At 33.5% G+C, this 22,446-nt stretch overlaps 1 protein-coding gene across 11 annotated transcripts in view; it reads left to right on the top strand.

Annotated features, from left to right (window-relative positions):
* The window catches only part of TENM3 (teneurin transmembrane protein 3), a 660,890-nt gene that overhangs the window by 353,605 nt on the left and 284,839 nt on the right, over positions 1-22,446 (top strand). The gene's annotated exons all lie outside the window — the stretch shown is intronic.

The raw sequence follows: 22,446 nt of genomic DNA, 5'->3' as shown, positions 1-22,446 counted from the left end.
TCAATAGAAGTACTTGTATTTTTTGAGTGAAGTTGAATGTATGGTCTAGTATACCTAGTGGAGTTGACAATAAATGATGTGAATTTTGCATCTTCATTGATTTATTTGATAGATTTATATAATACTTTTGTAATGACCCCTATATGACTTATATCGGCATCTCCATTTGATTCTCACAACTCTGGAGAGAAAGGATGAACCAAAGGATGAAGAGAATGACCAGTCCAAAATCATTTAATAAATTTTCATGGCTAAGCATGCACTTGACCCTGGCTTTCCCTGGTTGGGTAACTCAGTACTGAAAATACATTTGTTTAGATTTAGACAAGCAATATAGCTTTAAAATTGTTTTCCCCAGGTGATATTAGAAGTTTTATGACATAAATATAAATATTGCATCTGACATGTAACAAAGTTCTAGAGTCTTTGTAATATCAGAACAATGTTCTAATTGTAGTGTATAAATTGTGCAAGTATTAGTAATGGTGATTATTTGTTTCTAGCATCTTAATATGTGGGGTCAATCATTCTGTTTCAAAGATAGCAAATCCAATTTCCACTGTCAATAGATAGTGCAAACTTAAAGTTTTATTTATATGAACAACTTTTCTGAGTTAGGATGAATGTTTGTGAATCTGAAATCTACTAGTTTAATATACTTATACAACTTGGTGCAGTTCTACTTTCTCGTGGTGTTTTTCTTTGTTAAATTGCTTTTTAATTAATAACAGAAAAAGAAAAAGAGCAGAAGCCCAAGATAATAATGATTGGGATACCTAACATGTCAAAGAGAAGATAAATAAACATAAGTGCATTAATTAAAAAAATGAAAAAAAAGAAAACCAAATCATAGTGTGATATGTCATTATAACAGTAATAATCATATATATATTTATCCAAATATCATTCAAATCTGTATATATTTCTAATATATTTGTACGACTATCACTTTTTAATCCACTATATTCTGTATAAATGAGTCCAATATTTCACTATAGACTTGTCTATACAAAGTCTGTCTCAAGTGCAGGAAATCAAGAATCCAGGCAGTTCAAATGAATATAGGTTTATTGTATGCTTATGTTCTCTACAAGAATCTACTAACAGTCAAAGCAAATTGGCAGTAGACAAGAGTCAACTGCATTCAAGGTGGGTTGGACTTTGATCTCTTGTGAGTATGATCTCTTTGATCTCTTCATACTCTTGTGAGTATGAAGAGACTCAAGACCAAGGATGTTTTTGACACACACATGCACATCCAGGCTCAGCCTGGTCATCTCCTACAGTCTATATCTATAGGCAATCCACTTGTAAGGCAAGTGCAATCAGGTCTTCAGTACACAATAAACAGAGTCATACATTTATCTTTCCAATGTTGCAATATCAACCTTGAAACATAGTAAGGCCACATTCATTTATGTTATCCATTTCTCAAGTTCCAAGTACTAGGTGTATAGCTCAAAAGAATATTATCTTCAGAAAAATTTAACTTTTGCCACTCAGATCTATATAATCATTGTTTTCTCCCAAAACTTGGTAAGTATAGGACAGTGTAGGAATATGTTTTAAAGAAGCATTTTCCATATTATATCTCCAATAAAGTGCTGTACTAGGCAGTGTTTTTTACACAAATGTACAAGATCCATTGGTACTCTTGCTATAGAAGTTAAGACACCTTGCCATTCTCTAGGTAATATAGGAACTTTTATTTATTATTCTACTCATTTCTTCATATTTGCATAACACATTGATTTATTGATAAATATCTATAAAAATATCATTTTTAGGTTTAAAGATTTAACATGGATCTCTTATTTCAACTCATAAAATATTTCTATGGTCTTTTAGAGTTGCCAACAGAAAGGGAGGGGGAGCAGTGCAGTAGCTTGGAAACTGAAAGTGCATTCCAGAAATAGTTTTCAAAGATAGTAACTAGGTGACTGAAGTTTCTGCCATGCAAAATTCTAACTGGATAACATGATTGATGATACTTGGCTATGGATGTGTCCCATTGGAGAATATGAATTATGATACATCCAGGGGGTGGGGAAAACCAGGATCAAGGATGACAATGAATTATATGTCTTAGAGTCGGCTACACCGAGGCAGTGCTGGATATTTTAACTCTCAATAAATCCTTTTGAAGTTTTGGAAGTTAGGCTCAAGAGTCATGATTTAATTGAGATAACTGCTGGAATCCTGACATCTTATGTGTCAGAAGCTGCTGGTCTAAATAATATTTTTAACAAATACATTTGTAAATAGTGCCATAGAGATTCTATAATTTTAATATATTTGGATTCTAATACTGACAATCCAACCATATGTTTATTCCAAAGTTTCCCAATTTGGAAAATTAACATCAATTTTCATCTTATAATTATTTTATTTCCCTACGGCTTGAGGAAAATCATCCAAAAATGTCCAGAAAGCCTTTTCCAGTAAAAGTGATTAAGAGAGAAGGTAGGCAAATCCAGCCTTATAAAAAACTGTTTCTCCCTTTGCATTTGAGCATCCAAGAAGGGACAGTAAAGGAGAAAGGGAAAGAGGAAAGACAAAGAAAAAAAGATGGGAAAAGAGCAAGGAAGGAAAAATAAGAAAAGAGGGGAAGGAAGAAGAAAGGAGAATGAAGAGGGAAGGAAAAAGGAAGGAAGGAAGGAAGGAAGGAAGGAAGGAAGGAAGATTATAATGAGAGGGAGGGAGGGTCTGAGGGAAGTCCTGCCTTAGCAGTTGGCCATCACAGGTGCCCCCGAGTGTCATTGACCTGGCCATACCTACCCTGGCCGTGCCAACCCTGCCCATGCCCACTCCACCTTCTTCAAGATCAAACACAACCCTGATGTGGCCCTCAATGAAATCAGTTTGACACTCCTGCTTTAGACTGTGTCATACAATATAAATGGGCTTAAAAGAAGAGATAGAAGAGGATATTGCTGAAAATTAGATTATCTTGGATATAGTTTTAAAACTAATAGAGAAATAGTACTGAAAAATATACTATACAAGACCAACATATGAAATTAGCTAAGGTTTCAATAGTTAAAAGGGACAAACAAATAGTAAACTAGAAGAATGATTTCAATATTAACTCAGAAAATTAAGTTAGACAATTTTCTTACTTTTGATTAACAAAGGAGATGTGTTATATCTCCAGCTATGCTGGCTGGAGAATTCTGGGAGTTGAAGTCCACAAGTCTTAAAGTTGACAAGTTTGGAGGCCTCTGATCTAATTTGCTGCAATGAAAAAATGTTGCCTAAATAAATGTCTTACGCGCACTTAGATTATCAGAGATTTGTTAGTAAAAGGCTGAGGGTGTATTAATTCCAAGGCTTGAAAGAGGTTTAAATCAACCATGTCATCTACTATATGTTGTAACATTTTCAGTGCAGCTTTTATGCATTATTTAAAATAAGATCCTATGTATAACCATAAAGCTATCTTAAAATGAATCTATTATTTATTATGGCTTTTGTAATAGCAGTTCTGTTTCTGGTATGAATATTGCTTGCCTTCCACTTGTGGAGATAGGTGTCCCTAATCAATTGAATGAACTAATAAATAAATAAATAAAGGTTTTGAATGTTCTGTGAGATGACAAAATGCTGAAGATATTCTTCTGTCATTTACTGATTTAAAATTAACAGATTAACAGAGTTGGAAGGAACCTTCTAGGTCATTTAGTCCAACCCTCCGTCCAAGCAAGAGACCCTGCACCATTTCTAACAAATGGCAGTCCAATCTCTTCTTGAAAGTTTCCAGTGATGAAGCTCCCACAATTTCTGAAAGTTTCCAGTGATGAAGCTCCCACAATTTCTGAAAGTTTCCAGTGATGAAGCTCCCACAATTTCTGAAAGCAAGCTGTTCCATTGTCAGAAAATGTCTCCTTTCCAGGTTAAATCTCTCCTTGTTCAGTTTCCAGACATTATTCCTTGTCTGGCCTTCAGGTGCTTTGGAAAATAGCTTGACCCCTCCTCTCAGTGGCAGCCCCTCGAATATTGGAAGACCGCTATCATGTCTCCCCTGGTCCTTCTCTTTATTAGATTAGCCATGCCCAGTTCCTGCAACTGTTTATCCTATGTACAGTGTGGTGACCAAAATTGAATGCAGTATTAAACTGATACATTGTAATTAAACTGATGCATTTGGGGGGAGGGAAGCACAAATGACATTAATGGACCTGTTTTTTAAAAAATTGATATAAAAAATGATGTTGACAAAAATATATACATATGCAAAGTAATACTTAAAATATTTTTATTGGAGAAAAATAACCCTTTTGGCTAATTTAGCTTTCTTTCAGTTTTTTCTTTTTTGATAGTGTACAAATATTTTTCACTTTTTTCTTTTTGGTAGTGTACAATATATTGCTAGTCCGTTTCATTCATTAGAAGGTATTTTGAATGTGTAATTGACCAAAGAATTTTAACACAACCTCTCATTACTTTCTAAATTTAAAAGTTTAATTTTTGATACTGCACTAAAAGAAATCTGTACTACACACCTATAGAACTTACATTGTAGTTTTGCTTTTATTTTTATTTTTTTTAATAAAAAAATACAGAGCTAGCAGTAAAAGGGTTTTAATTAATGAATCAGAGAGTAGCAAACCTGCTCATTCAGGATTGTTGATATAATTATTACTGGGCCAGGAAAGAAACTAAAAGAAAAAACAAGGGCAATAAGCTTTGTGCTTGACTTGTAATCTTAATTGATTAGTGTGATTAGAGTGTTTTGTGCAAATAGTGTGATTACTGATTAGTTTAAAAGATCAAGATTCATGTAATTTAATTGATTAGTAAAATCAGTGATTTAGTGAATTTAATTGAACAGTGTGATTAATGATTAGTGTAATTAATTGATTAGTAATTAGTGTAATTAATTGATTAGGCTGATTGTTGCTTAGGAAAATTATTTGACTAGAGAGATTACTGCAATTGATTGATTGGTGTGATATTGACTATATTGATTATCCAAAATTGTTCCATTAATTAATTTAATCAACGTACCATCTTAACAAACCTACCATGCCAAGAAAAAAATCCAATGCCAAACCACAACCTAAAGAGAAAGTAATCCCCACCAATGAACCACAAGACTCCTGCACATGCCTTAAATGCTATAAAAGGATAATGAAAACTCCATCAAATGTTCTCTACGTAACAAATACGCTCATCATGACTGCTTGGGATTACCCAAGCAAATGATTCAATACCTAGAATCATCCAATGAGTTTCCAAATCATGCAAACCCAAACTGGATATTTGGAAAGAGTTAATACCACTGAAACACGAATAACATCCCTTGACACCATAGTAGCATCCCTTAAAAGAAAGATTATCCAACCTTGAAAAAAAAGACACAACGCAAAAACTTGAACATCCAATAGCTACAAACCACATCTCTACCCAACAACCACAATCCAATCCACAAAAAAACATAAGCAAGACAAATAATGATATCCCAATCCTCATCAGAGAAGCTGTTGAGTGTGAACGAAAACGTCCAAACGCAATCTTATTTGGTCTAGAGGACATCAATGATAATGATGATATCACAACTGTCCGAAACATCATCAGTGATTATCAAGCATCAAACATCTCCCCTGATGAAATACTTGACATTTCCCGCATTGGCCGAGAGCTCAAAAACACAGACGGCTCTGTGGCCCCACGCTTCTGCAGGTTCATTTGCAAAAATGAATCAAGCAAACATAAATTCATATACACTATAAATTCACTCGCCAAAACCAACACCATCCATAAGAACCTCCGTTGTCACCCTGACCTAACCATACAGCAACATGCCCACTCCCGTGTACTCCGCACTGAGCTCAAAAAACATCTAGACAATGGAGAGAAGGACCTGTACATTGACTACCATGCTGACTATATCAGAAGTAAGTCACACAACCCGCAACTCAGCTTTAACCTTCAACCACAACCCTACCTCAACCAATCCACCATCACCCAAGACTAGGCACGCACGTCCCTAACTACCTCAATTCCAACTACTGCTGGCCTTAAATGCAAGGTACTCAATGCAAGAAGCCTTGTGAATAAAATACCTGAATTTCTCCTCTTACTAAATATGGCTAAATTCAACATCAAATTTTTCTCTGAAACATGGCTCAACGCATCTCTCCCTGACTCCATTACCACAGTAAGAGTCTATCATGTTTACCGATCAGATCGTGAAATTTGTAGAAGAGGTGGTGTTGCTATCTTCTATAAAAAGTCCTTACATCTAAAAAACATCCAAGTTATACAGGAGCTTGCTCTTCCTGAGACCATCATCTGTGAACTATCCTTAAATATCGCATTTCGATTCTTACTATGTTACAGAGCACCTGATTATGACATTGAACATGTAAACAAGCTAAATACACTACTAACATGTGCAGCATCCTGCCCACACGCTTTTATCTTTCTTGGTGACTTCAATCTATCTCATATTGACTGGACCCTAAATGAATGTACAACTGAACCCATACACGCAACCTTCTACAATGCTGTTACAAATCTGGGACTGGAACAACTAGTAACCAACAACACTAGACTAAACAACTGCCTTGATCTCATCTTCTGCAATAGTTTGAATTTAATTTACGGAATACAAACTAAAGAACCCTTTTCCAGCAGTGACCACAATATGATTGACTTTTGTCTCAACATACGCCTACACAAAAATCATCACAATGATGTAATCCTCAATTATAACTTCAAAAAAGGCAACTATGATCTTATAGACAAGGATCTCTCATCCCTTGATTGGCAATCTCTATTCACTGGATGCAATACTGTTGAAGTCCATTACAACATATTTTTACTTGAAGTCAAAAGAGTCATCAAACTATAAGTACCAACAACAACACCCAAAACAAAACAAAAAACAGATTACCCATAACAATAAGGAAACTTCAATCCAGAAAGAGATCACTCTGGCGGAAAAACAAATCTGGTCACGTTGCCAATTTCAAAAGCCGATATAAAAATTTATGCCACCAGATAAAGACTGAATGCACCAATTATCACATTAAACAAGAGGAAAACCTTCTATGCACCAATTCCACCCACACTTTTTACAATTTTGTAAACAGCAAACTAAAAGACTCAAGGTCCATCCCACCCCTGATAGGACCTAATGGTAAAGACAACAACGACGACACCATTAAAGCCAACCTCTTTAACTCATTCTTCGGCTAAGTATTTGTAAACAGCAATGGATCATGCCCAGTATTTCCAAGTAGAACCACAGACAACTACAATGATCTAATATATATTGATTTTACAGAAGTCAATGTTGAAAAAGCACTATGCAATCTAAAACCATCTCTATCTATTGGACCGGATCGAATATGTGCCTACTTCTTAAAAAAGATATCCACTGCCATAGCCGAACCTCTAAGCATAATCTTTGAAAAATCTTTCAGAACCAGCTCCTTGCCTAACCTATGGTCACAAGCCACGGTCATCCCCATCTTCAAAAAGGGAGAGCCCAGCCTAGTTGAAAATTACAAACCAATCTCCTTATGCTGCGTCACCTGTAAAATCATGGAATCAATTATTAACCAATCCATTATCCTCCACTTAGAGACAAACAACCTACTCTCCAATAAACAATTTGGTTTCAGGAAAAAACTATCCTGTAATCTGCAACTCTTACACTGCAAAAACATATGGACTACACAACTCAATCAGGGCAAAGCAATAGACGCAATCTACATAGACTTCTGTAAAATCTTTGATTCAGTGGTACATGACAAACTACTCCTAAAACTAAAATCTTATGGTATCTCTGGACAACTGCATAACTGGATAGAAGCATTCCTGTCAAATAGACAATAAATGGTCAAAATTGGGAGTGTCCTATCAAATTCTGTACCTGTCAATAGTGGTGTCCCCCAAGGCAGTGTTCTAGGACCAACTCTCTTCATCCTCTGTATAAATGACCTCTGTGATCATATTAAGAGCAACTGCATTCTTTTCGCTGATGATGTAAAGCTGTTCAATACCATAGACAATACTGCTACCCTTCAAAAAGATCTTGACTATATATCAGAACAGTCAAACAAATGGCAACTTCAAATCTCAACAAATAAATGCTCTGTCTTACATATTGGCAAAAAAAATCAGAAAATAAAATACAAGCTGAATAGTTAAGATCTTGTTGATGATCCAAGCTTGCTAGAAAAATGTTTTAATTCCTTAGGCAATTTGATTTTAACCACATTTCCTTTAATATATATATATATATGTATGTATGTATGTATGTGTGTATGTATGTATGTATATATATATATATATATATATATATATATATATATATATATATATATATATGTATGTATGTATATGTATATGTGTATATATTTATATATATATATATGTGTGTGTGTATGTGTGTATATATATATATATATATATATATATTAATGTGTGTGTGTGTGCACGCACGCACACACACACACACACACACTTTCCCTCAAAATATGACTTACCCTGAAAATAAGTTCTAGCTTGATTTTTACACATGGGCCCAATATAAGTCCTACCCCCATAATAAGCCCTAATTAAGATTCTGCCCACTCCAGAATGGACAGGTAAAAATCAAGCTATGGTGAATACGGAGGGATGGAGCTGCCCTACTACTTATGTTTGGACAGTTCTAGCCAGGCCTCGCACTTCTTGATACCTGCCTTGCCGGCCCATTTCTTCTGCAGCCGGCAAGGCTGGCAAGGCTTTCCTGAAGGCCTCTGTAGCTGAAAACAAAGCTCAGGATCAGAAGAACTTTCTGCAGGCTTCTGACAGCGAAAAGGAGGCCAGGGGCGACCTGTTTTGAGCCTTTCTTTTTAGCAGTTTTGGCCCATTTTTTGACCCAGTTTCGGTCTGGTTTCATCAGGCAGAGTGCTGCAGGAGGCCATGGATGGTAAAAACGAGGTGCAGGGAAGCGTACGCAGCCCGTTTTAGCCGCCAGAGGCACTGCGGGCTGGCCCTGCGGGCTGGATTTAAGCACCCCCTGGGCTGGATGTAGCCTTGACTTTGACACTTCTGTCTTAGATTATCTCATCAGTTAAGTAGATGACAAATGAATTAATTATATTATTATAATATAATGAGTGTACATAAAGATAATGTATTAATACTATAGATATTTATCAAGATGCTATATGAGCAATTGTGTTTTCACCTAGGCCTGCCTTTCTTTCCTTCTTTCTATCTTTTTGAGATTGACTATATGTTTTTAAAAACACATAATCTCAAAGTGCTTTTCTGTAAGTAATCTTTGTATGCTCATAATAGATCACAGCATTTGATTTATATTTTTAGCCTTTTTTGACTGTTAATTTATAACTTAATGGGATATCAATTTGTTTTTCTGGGAGACAAAAGGCAACTGCAAAGAAACAAATCCTTCCTTCAGAAAGTATAAAGTCTGAGAATTATTTAATTTTTTTTCTATGCATTTGCCTGAGCAGCCAGTTCTTATAATTAATGCTTGGTTAAATAAAACAAGGTCTAAGTGATAATGTGCTGATAATATTATATATTATATAATATAGAGGAGTCAGAATACTAATAATGATAATATTCTGTAGTCTTTTGAAATTCTAGCAATTTGGAAATAAATATTAAACCTCAAAAATTTAGTTATAGTATAATGTAGATGAAAATAAAATATTTATTTCACATGAAATGCACTTGGGAGAATGATTGAATGACAAGCATTAGAAAACAATTCCATTACTCACATTTCAGTCATTTTTATGCGGAGAGCAGTGCTTCTATGGGAAATAGATTTTAAATTTGCCCTTTATGAGAAACTACGTTTATTGCTTCCAACTCATCAGAAACAGACAAAGTATGGGTTTTATGATAACATACAATAGGCCTCATTGATTATAATTGGCATTATTTCCAAAATGCAAGTGTTAACAAAGAAAACAATCCTATTAATCTTAGATATTGATATTTAATTTCTTCAACAATCTATGAAAAGAACACTTGCTTCAGCTCCCATGTCAGAATGTAGTTTACTCTCATATCAGCACCCAATATAAAGACAAATAGGATTATATATGGTAAGATATCCTCTTAGGAGTAACATGCATAGTATACATTCTAGCATGAAACAAACAGAAAGTTTAACACAAAGAGTTATACTCATTCTCTCAGATGTGAACTGATTACTAAGTTTATAAGTGAACATATGGTCAAAAGCTCTCAAATGAATTTCCCAAATACATATACTTACTCGCTATATAGTCTCTTCTATCCACATACATGTGCCTACACACACACACACACACACACACACACACACACACATTACTGTCTACCATTGGATAGTCAATGATTTTTGAGCCCCCTTTCACTTATAATATTTGAAATACAACCCAGACAAGCTCATTTCCATTCCAATTCTTTTACTGTCTTGATATCATATATATTCATTTCTTCTCTAATCAATGTGCAGGCTTTCTATCTTGTAATGCCGAGCATGTATCTTTCCATGACTCTTTGCATAATCTTAGCTTTTGTATTGATTGTGAGGTTAGTGTCCATGTTTCACCAGCATATATTAGAGTAGGTAGCACAGACAGATCAAAAACTTTTGTCCTCAGGCATAGGGGGAGGCTGTTCTTGAAACTATGCTTAGCTTGCCAAATGCCTGCCAACCACATTTAACACACCATTCAATTTCCTTTATTATATCATCTTCCATTGAGATCCATTGGCCAAGATATATAGAATGTTCTGTTATGTTTAGTTCTTTTCCAGATATATAAATTTTCTTTCTATAGTGAATTTATTAAACATAATTAAACAGGTTTATTTTTCAGTCAAATGGTTGTCTTGCTACGTGCAGCTCTTGTATGTGTCTTTAAAGTTCTTCTAGGACTTGTGAGGAGAGAAGAACATTATCGGAAAATCTTAAATGATTTAAATAGGAACCATTGATTTTATTCCATCTTTTGCCCAGTCTAGTGTACGAAATACTTCAAGGCAGGCTAGAAAAAGATAAGTGATATTGTATCGCCTTGTTGTACATCTCATTCTGTGTTGATTTCTACTTTAAAATCATTAAGATAAATTGTCACCATTGTTTTTTTATATATTGATTATAGTAAGTTTAGGTAACCAGAATGTAACCAGCCATGGTTGAGCAATGCATTAATTATTAATTATTGCTTTCTGGAATACTGAGTCAAACTCTTTTCAGTCAATGAAAGCCATGCACACAGGCATGGTGTACTCATTGTGTCTTTCAATAACTGAACAATCTGGGTGTAATCGATTGTCCTGTGGCCACTTGTGTACCCTTCTTGTTCTTTGGCTTTATATCATTTAATGTTCCCAATATTCTTTTTGCTATTATCTTTCCATATGGGCCAGTCGCTTTTTCTTCAGGTCATGTGACTGCAGAATGCTGCAACTGGCTGTCAAAGTGAGCTAGTTGCCAAGCACAAACAATGTAGTCATCTTCAGTTATTGGCACTCCAGAAATGGGTTTGGGGGGATTTCCATCATAATTTTGAACAGTCGCTATGAGACCTGTTGTAAGTTGTGTACTTAACTATACAGTTTTTGCATTGGAACAAGACCCAGATTAGAATTTATTTTTGATTATATAACTTAGTGAATTATTTTGGAAAACTCATTCTCAGATAATGTGGTATTTTAATAACAGTAAATAATAACAATCACAATAACAGCTATGTTAAAACCATACATTTTACTATTATATGTGGTGATATTTAATCACTGAGCATAGCTGTTGTCATTAAATCTAGTCTGATTTTGGGACCCAAGATTTTGCTTCTATTCGAAAAGGCATCAATGATCTAATACTGGAAGCTTCATTTTATACGAATTATGCATTAAATTGATTGCAAAATGGATTGATGTACTTAGCATAGAGATACTGACATTGTATGAGCACTTCATTTTTTAAAAAATTATCAATTAAAAAAATATGTAAGTTTTAAAATTAAATTATCTTTTTACAAAAATATCCACTCAGTTTTAAAACAAAGCAAGCATTTATCAATTATTTCTTGTCAGAATTCTTTCCTGGTGGTAGATTATCATAAGATACAATAAAATAATATTAAGATTATAACATTTTAAAAGAAGTAGAAAGAATATTAGATGTAAGAATGTCAGAACAAGATAAAGCTAAAGTCACAACTAAGAATTTAAGTACATATATATATGTATGTATGTGTATATATGTGTGTATATATGTATGTGTGTGTGTATATGTAGATGTATATGTATGTATGTATGTGTATATGTAGATGTATGTATGTGTATATGTATATGTATATATGTATGTGTATATGTATGTATGTGTATGTGTATATGTATATATATATATGTGTATATGTGCATGGAAATGTATATATGTATGTGTATATGTGCATGTGTATGTATGTATGTATGTGTATATGTATATGTATGTATGTATGTGTATGTGTATGACTGTTAACAGTTGGAAACCTGTCTGCAAGAAGATAATTAAACTATTTGAGGTCTGTCCTTTAGTTCACATACAATGAATTATTTGGCCCTAATTCATTATAATTAATAATGTCCCCACTTGAGCAACTCTATGTTGTTGTTCAGCAAGTTAAGATGCTTACGAACTCTTTAAGATATGCTGAAAACATGCTCTGCAAATTGAGGGATGTAAGGTCCCTTCACAATGAGGCACCATAATATTAGCTACTGAGTACTGAGAGTCTTCTATGTTTTGGCAATGATACCAAGGTGAAAATTTAAATAATTGTACAGCAATGGCATCTTTTTGGCATTCCTTTCAGAAATCCTATTTCTAGTTTTTTCCCCCCCTCTGTTCCAAACTTAAGTGTTTTTCAAAATATTAATAAGGTTAAAATTAAAATAAAAAATTCCTGCAAGTTGGCTATTTTTAAAAGGGACACCTATGCATAAACAAATTAAGGTCCATACTCTAGTTTCTTTTTCTTTTGATGTAAAAAGCTGGAAGCTTGCCTCATTTTTAAAGGCAAAAAAGTCTCCATTTCTTTTCTTTTTAAATATTTTTTTCAAATGTGAGTAGTAACTGTCATGTTTCTTATTCCATAAACAATGTAATATAATAAAATATAACATTGAAGAAGGAGTGGAATTACTGACATCCAGAAACAGAAAAGGGCTTAAACACAGGGGTGGGATTCTACCGGTTCCGACTGGTTCTGTAGAATCCCTTGTTAACTTTCTAAGCAGTTTGGAGAACCGGTAGTTAGAAGAAATCTCCTTTTTTTTTTTTCACCCTTATTACATTCTTCGCAAAAAAACTAGACTTACTGTCTCCGAAGGAGGTTTTTTTTTCTTAAAGGGGAAGGGTTGTTTTAAGTTTTTTACACTGCTGTTGGGAGGAAATACTCCCCATGAAATGCTTCTTCTTGGCTAGCTAGAAAGATCGACATTCAAACATGAGTTTACATATCCTTTCTGAGTTTTGGTCTAAACAGGTTTTTGGTGAAGTTTAATTCTGTGCTTAGTGACGTTTAATCCTGTGTTTATTGATGGGATAATTTTCCCTATTCAGCTTTGTTTGGAAGGAAAAAGATTAATCTCTGTTCCTGAAAAGAAACTGGTTTGAGAAATCTGCTAGTTGCTGTGTCTATTTGTTCTGGTAATTGGTTTAACAAGCAACAGCAACTGTTGTGATTTAATTGTGTTTGAATTTTTTGCCTGCCTGATTTGTAACTCTGGTTTACAGGTCTTTTTAATCTAATGATTGATATTTAGGGCAGCTTTTTGCAAGCAAAGAAGCTTTTTGTATTTTTGTACAGGTAATCCTTAACTTACAACAGTTCATTTAGTGACCATTCAAAGTTACAATGGCACTGAAAAAAGTGACTTATGATTGTTTTTCATAGTTACGACTGTTACAGCAAACCCACTGTCATGAGAGGCCAGGCGAGGAGAAGCGCCCCTTGATGTGAGTGATGTCGAGTTGGCCATGTCCACCCAGTCACATGACCACCAAACCACACCCACCAACTAAGCCACACCCACACTACCAGGTGTTAAAAAATTTGAATCCCACCCCTGCTTAAACAACCTAACTAGGAATACCTAGCTAATTTACATTTCTAGTTAAATTATAGATCCAGAATAAACTGTGTTTATCTTCTATTTGATATTTATTATTTTAAATAAATGGGCACAGAAAGAAGGCCCCTGATCAAGATGGCAGCAGATTAAGTTGGGAGCTGCAGTGTAAGAGTTATTTAAATCAGTAAAAGGTTTTTTGTTTAAGTTTCATTTCTAAATTAAGGCTATAGCCTTGGCTACTGCATGATCCCAGGAAAAAACTATACTGCTTTAAGGAGTTATAAATGGTGCCTATATAGATTTATATTATCTCCTTAAAATTGACATAGCATTATGCTTCAAAAATCATATTAAGATTAGTTTTAAAATCACAATTTTAGTTTTTAGTTATAAACCATTTTTATATATTTCTTAATCAGACGGACATACTGTATTGTTTTAAAGTATTGGTCAAGTCCAACCGGAATCTTCCTTGGCACCAGTGTCTCTCAGTCCAACTTGACTCGGGAGGGTTGTTTTGCAGAGGGTGTGTGCAATGAAAGGAGGATATAATGTACATTGTCTTGAAGCCCTGAACTAAAGATGGGATGTAAATACATCGTCCAACATGTCTTTACTAAGTTGGGGAAATTTAAATTTGCTTTTTCTGATGATGCAGAATAGACAGCGATGTGCTATGACAGCCTCTCTCCCCCCTTTTGCAGCATGTAAACTGAAAAGGGAAAGTTCACACTTCATACCAAAATCCTACTTCACGTGGTAAAGTAGCTCTTAAATCTTCCTATTATTCTGTGCATATATAAAGGGATCAATATAGTCTCTAATAGTTTTTGAAAGATCAGTCTACTTATCTACTAAAATCATCTCTACATCTTTTTAAGATGTTTTTTTATAATTTGGTACATTTTTAGTTTTTTTAAAAATCCTCATATGAAACAAGTGAAGCATATTTTTAAAGAAGTTCTTGGATTTTAGTTTATATTACATTCATAGATTTTTAAAGGTTAGATAGGGTTTTTTTGCTACTATGTTGATAGTAAGGGAATTTCTACTGAGAGTATCACGTGGGACAGTTAAGACAAAGATAAAGACGTATTTAAAATTTTAATATTGAAGAAGACTACCAGGAGGAAAAAGTTACTAAGACATTCCCCTGTGCTCCCATTAATTTGTATATTATCAAGGACCTGGTTATGAATATGGTTACTGAAGTAGGTATGTAATAAACAGAATATAATTGAATTTTCAATCTTTTATCATGAGGGAATAATTTTCTTACAAGACCTCTGCTCTGTCTTCTAGCTAATTGTCAGCAGTTATTCAACATTACTACATAAATGTCATAAAATTGTGCAAGCCTTACCCTCCCTCCAAAATGTGATTACAAAATGAATCCATAACTCTACAGTACATAGTATTTTAATTATTTTAATCAAATATCTTTGTTGGAATGTAGTACATGATCTAAAGCTGCATAACCTTCAGATGAGCAATTTTTTCCTGTGGTCATTTCACATGAAGAGCTCACCCGTGTGAATTGAAAAGTAAAAAGGTTGCTAAGAAACATGTTTCAGTATCGAAAATCATAGTTGAATGCCTAGTGTATTCACCTACATGAATATTTTAAAAATGTCTGAATCGTGGCTCTGTTTTTAGTTATTTTGCAGTGCTTGGTTAGAGGTTGAGAGTTTGATCCTATTAGATATGTATAGAATGTACTTTTCTGTAGTAACAGGAACCTTCCAGCAATACATATTAGAATACGAGAGGCTCAACTATAACACACTTTCCCTTGACATGCTTTATCCCGAATAAAGTTTTTTTGGGGGGTCTGGAGGAATATCCATTAATTTTAGTCTTTACTACTTTAACTTTAGTCTTTAATATAGTGCAAAGCAATTTTACTACAAACTTTCTTGTTTGTAGGAACTAGATAAAATCTTTATGAGAATAAGACACTGGCTTTCCTGTTGGCTACAATTTTATTCCTTATATAGACAATGAAATGTCTTTTCAGGTTTTGTAAACCTTGTTAGTCATTTTAACAACCAAACATGAGCTATTATTGCTATATTTCTTTTTTCCAGCTGTACCCATATAGTCTCAGCAGTATTAGTATTAGTTAAGGTGTTAGACTAGAGGCAGGGAAAGCTCTGTTTTAGTCTGTGCTACTACAGAAGCTCACTGGTGACTTTCTCAACTCAATCATCATCATAAGGTTAATGTTGCATATATATACATGAAAGATACAGCCTATAACTATACTGATTAAATGTCAATAAGATCCTTGACAAAGCTGTGTAAATAATTAGGAAAAAACCTCAAACATTTTGAATATTTAGGGAAGCAATTATACTAATAGTGAAATATTAAAAATGACAATAGGTGTATATGCTATTTATTTACAAACATCTATAAGCTTTTACCTGAAAGTTACACTATGTAATCAATTAAAAAATACATAAAGCTTACACAATTTTAAAAAATAGTTTGCACATCTTCACAGAAGCGACTTTTTAATTTTGTTTCATTCAAGAATGCTTTTTGCATAAACATGCAGTAAGCATATAATCCTGATCTTGGAGGAAATTATAACTTATTATTATGATAATAAAAGAAAAATGTTTCATTTAAAAAAAATTGCTTAGCTTTTGAGCTTATGTAGGATTTACAATGCTTATAGTCAGAATGTAATATAAGAATTATAAAATATAATTATTATAGATAAACTACATCTATTTAGCTAATCCATTTTAGATGACAATCTTACTCTTTTTACAAGTGAGGAGTTCAAATGAGTTGATTTCATAAAGTCTCAATTGATTCCATATTTGCCAGCCTTCCTGCTTGGCATTTTTTCAATGAAGATTTTTAAGATAGAAATATGTGCAAGGCTTTGCCTCCTAATTGCTCTTCTTTAAAGCAGTCGTTTCTGTTTTTCACAACTTCCATTCCTGTTGGACTAGTGATATAAACTGCATCTTGAATCTTCAAGATCATTTGACTCACAGCATACAGGAAAAATTAGGAATAAACTAAAAGTAAGTAAAACAAAATAGGACAATAATGTAGTTTGGATCAACACAGGACAAGTTCTATCTGATGGTACTAAAACAGGGGTCGCCAACTTTTTGGACCTCAGGGACCACCAAACTCATAATTTTAGATACCAGGGACCACTAACTGGGTCTGTGGCCTAATTTGTGCGTGTGGCTTGGTGGTCATGTGACTGGCTGGGCATGGTTTGTATGTAAATATTAGAAATATTTATATAAATATTGAATTTTTGGTAAAGAAGAACAAGTTTTACCCAAAATCAGGCAAAGCAGGCAGGCAGATTGAGTTGCTCACAGAATCACAGATTCATTCAGAGATTGATCTATCTGCCATTGGCTAGCTCAGCATGTTACATAAAATTTGCTTGCAAGCAAACTCATAAAATTTGCTAGCAAGCAAATTCACAAAATTAACTCACAACACACCATGTATGTAAATATTGATTTTTTTGTAAAAAAAAAGAGCAACTTTTACCCAAAATCAGGCAAAGTGGGCAGATTGAGTTGCTCACAGAATCATTCAGTGATCTATATCTACCATCAGCTAGCTCAGTCTCTCAAATTTGCTTGCCATGAGTCTGCGCTGAACTTGCTTGCAAGCAAACCTTCAGTCCTAAGGGAGGTTCGGCTGTACTTAAAAGCTGTACTTACATTACTTATATAGTTCCATAGGAACTATAGAAAACAAACACAGTTCTGTGAAATGTCATCTCTGTTATACCAAATAGTATTTTTCTTGTAATGCTTAGTTAATTTAGATAAATTGCAGTTCTATATTCTCAATACTGAATGGTACATCTGAGCATATAAGTGACTATATGGTTTAACACTGTATGACCCAGGAAATTTATATTTAACCTCTGCCATTTCTTAGCCAGTGTTTGAGTATGTTTAAGTTAAAATTGTTTTCCTCAATATAGATATTTGTGGCCTAGAAATTAATTATTATATTAGCAACATTATATTTTAGTTTATGACTTGGTACTTCAAAAATTATATTTTAGAAATTATAATTTATTATTATTATTTAACATTTCATTTATTTTCTTACTATGACTTTCTTAATAGTATCCCATATATAAAAATATCACCTACATTGGGTTATGTTTTGGTTGCTCTGCTTAATAGACACTAACGCTAATAAAACACTAACAAGTAAATCACAATAAGAAAAATCTTCTAAAATGAATATTTAAATAAATATTAGTTCTTACGGCATTAATACAGAGAGGTTTGTGATTGGTACCAAAGAACTATTCCTGGAGAATAGATTGCTCCAAGACTGAACAGGTCTCCTGTTCAATTATCTTGGGGAGTAGTCCTTCATTTTGCAGGCAGGTACTCATCCACCATCATTAAATTCCTTAAGATGACATATGGCTACTATATACCTGCATCTCTCAAATTACTTTAAGCTATTAATACAACTTCTCTGTGAAGTCCAATTAGGCCCCTTTTCTATTGTTGCACTATTAGAATTTGTACAAAATGATTTTTAACATCCCTCTTTCAAGTACCTAATTGTGTCCCTTAATGCCCCTGTGACTAGAGACCGGTTTCATGAAAGTGAAGACTAGAGTGTGGGTGACCATGCTCAACTATTGCTTCAAGATATCTTTTTAATATGGTTTTGCCTGATTAACAACAAGTGATTTTCAGTCGACATGGAAACAGGAAGTAGAACTAAAATCATATCTTAGAACTTCTCCGCAGGTTTCTACTTAGCCTGGATACGATCAGATAAAACACTCATTAAACAGTACATAACAGACACAGAACTCAAATTGGAGGAAGCCAGGCCCCAAACATTATTGCCAGTGAATCTGATAGTAACTTTGCTACCTCAACCATACTTAACTAAACAGTAGTTAAATACAGAAGGCTTTTTACCGTGGCATGTTGTCATCTCTTTCCCTCAGATATCCTTGAAGGCTAATAAAGATTATTTACCTGGAAGGATAATGTCCCTGTGGCTGTGCACTCATTGAAACAGCAAATTTAGATTTTTATTTTTACTCTTGATCTATCCGTTATGCTTTTTTAATACCCTATCTTGATTATGCTGGTCCATAAAATATTTGAATTGATTAGTATCTGGTAGGCATGCTGAATTAATTGTTGACACTTTATTTTTTATTTTTAAATAAACTTTATTCAATTTTTAAAAAGTTTAAAAACATAGAAAAAAAATACACCAACTATGTGAGATATTTTAAGCTGCCACAAGAGGTCCATATAAGATTCTTGAAGAAACTCATAAGAGACGAAATATACAAAATAACAAGAGATGAGCCATTGGTTTTTAAGGGAAAAGAAATTGTGGCATTAAAACAAATTCCAAGGAGAATAAGAGAGTATAGAAAGAATTATTGTTTCCTGGTGTCACAATTGAACAAACATAACATCTTATTTAGGTGCTCATCCCAAAAGGGATACTGATATCGTGGCAGGATAAGAAATTTAAAATAGATAGTATAGAGAAAGCAAGGGAATACTATGACCTCTATGTAGTATCAGAAGAAGATCAAGCCAGCAAAGAAGAAGTCAAGAGTAGAAGCCAGGAAGAACAACTGTCAGAGCAAAGAGAAATAGAACAAGAAGAAAGGGAACAGGAAAAAGTTGAATGACAAGAAAGAGAGGGCGTAAGAACCAAAGAGAAGTAAGAACGAATAGACACCAACAAGTAACATACTAAAAGTAGGATGGAAGAAGAAATTCAGCTAATCTCCATTAACGTCAATGGCTTAAATTCACCAACAAAAAAGGAAGAAAATATTAACTAAACTACAGAAACAAAACACAGACATCATATGTCTTCAGGAAACACACATTCAAAAACACTATAGTAAAGTTTGGAATCAACAAAATTGGGAAATCTAGATGTATCTTTGGCTCAATAAAGAAAAAAAGAGGGATAGCAGTATATGTTAGAAAACAACTACAACCTAAACAGGTTTATGCAGATGAGGGGGGCAGAATTCTAATGCTTGAAATAATAATACATTAAAAGAAAATGTTATTTACAGTTATATATGCACCAAATGAAAAACAGAAGGAATTTTATCGTAAACTATATAGGAAACTGACAGAGATGGTGTATGAAAATATATGTCTGGTAGCCGATTTTAATGTAGTAGTGAACCCCAAAAAAGATCATGTGAGCAATAGTGTAGATAAGAAGAAAAGGAAAACATACCGAAAGTATTCTATGAAATGACAAATGAATTGGGATTGAGAGATGTATAGAAGCAAATGAATCCAGATTAAAAAAACAATTTACTTTCTATTCAGTACCACAAAAATCATGATCAAGATTAGATATGATATGGATGAATGTGGAATTAGAACAAAATATAAAGGAAGTAGAAATTGAGATAAACACGTGGGCAGATCACAACCCTATTAAAATAAGTTGGAAAGGACAAAAAAGGGAAAAAAGACGGATGTTAAATCAAGGAATTCTGAAAGAAAAATAATATGCCAAAATGATGAAAAAGAATTAGAGATCTTCTTAAGAGAAAATAGGAGACAACAAATGTCAGTTCAGAACTTATGGGACACTAAAAAGGCATACATAAGCGGCTTGACAATTTCATACACAGCACAAAGACATAAAGAAAAGAAAGAAAAACAAACTAGATTGCAAAATACACTTACAGATTTGGAAATAGCACTACAAAAAGAACCACACAACAAGATAATAAATGAAGAAAGAGCTATGATTAGACACAAATTGAATATACTGATGCAAGAAGAATGGGTACAAAATATGAGAGGGGTGAAGCAAAATCACTTTGAACATGTGTGTAAGCCAGGAAGGTGGTTAGCCTACAAATTAAAGAAAGAGAAAGAGCGGAGATCGATATAGCAACTGAAAGATGCTGATGGCATACTACAACATCAGATGGAAAAGAAAAAACATGTTGTTAAAACTTTTTTGGAGGAATTATATAGGCGGGAAGACATAATAGAAGAAAACATCCAGCAGTATTTAAAAAGGAAAGGGTTAGCTACAATTTTGGAAGAAAGTAAGGAAATGATGAATAAGGAGATAACATTAATAGAATTACAGGAGGCAATTAAGAAACAGAAAAATAATAAGACACCAAGACCAAATGGTCTCCTGGGGGAGCTATATAAAACATTACAAGAAATATTAGAAATACAAATGTTAGAATTATACAATGATACCCTAGCGACAGCGAAATTACTCAAATCATGGGAGGAAACCTACATTACATTAATTCCCAAAGAAGATACAGACCATCAGCAAATTCAAAATTACAGGCCCATATCATTACTGAATGTTGACTATAAGATACTTATGACTATTATTGCAGAAAGGCTTAAAAGAATATTAAATAAAATTATACATACTAACCAGAATGGATTTTTACCAAATAGACAAATTAAAAACAATACCAGAACATTAATAAATGTCCTAGAATATTATGAGATACACTCCGGAAAACAAGCAGCATTGGTGTTCTTGGATGCACAAAAAGCCTTTGATAATGTAAATTGGCAGTTCTTTACAAAATAATTAAAAGCCATGGACTTTGAGGACAAATTCATTAGGATGATATCAGCAATCTATTTGACTTAGACAGACAGTGTATTACTAAACAGAGATTGAACAGAAGCATTTAATATCAACAAAAGAGTAAGACAAGGATGTCCATTATCACTCCTACTCTTTATCCTTGCATTAGAAAATTTATTAATCAACATTAGAAGGAACAAAGAAATTAAAAGGGTTACAATTAGAAAAGAGGAATATAAAATACAAGCATTTTCTGATGATATAGTATTTTTCTTAGAGGAACCGGATGAAACCAGGATTGCATTAATAAAAGAAATGAAAGAATTTGGCAACATAGTGGGGCTTAAAATAAAAACAAAATGAAGATATTAACTAAAAATATGACAGATAAACAAAAAAAAAGGAATTAGAAGAAAAATTGGGAATGCAAATAGCTAAAAAAGTAAAATATCTTGGTATTTGGCTAAGATCAAGATGTTCCTCAATTAAAGAAAATAACTATAACAAATTAATGGCACAAATAAAAAAAGGAATTGGAAATATGGGGAAAACTTCAGATTTCACTAATGGGAAGAATTGCGGCAGTTAAAATGTCTATATTACCAAAAATACTATATCTATTTTAAACTGTGCTGGTAAAATTAGATAATTTTTTGATGGGGGTGGTGGAAATTGGATAAAATAATAGCTAAATTTGTTTGGGCTGGGAAAAAAGCTAGAATTAAAATGAAATTGTTGCAGGATAAAAGAGAGAGAAGTGGC

The sequence above is a fragment of the Pseudonaja textilis genome, chromosome 6 (assembly GCF_049901715.1).
Source record: "Pseudonaja textilis isolate UNSWEBS1 chromosome 6, rPseTex1.2, whole genome shotgun sequence".
Lineage (NCBI taxonomy): Eukaryota > Metazoa > Chordata > Lepidosauria > Squamata > Elapidae > Pseudonaja > Pseudonaja textilis.
Note: the sequence above shows the minus strand (reverse complement) of the source record. Positions and strands in the feature narration are given on the sequence as shown.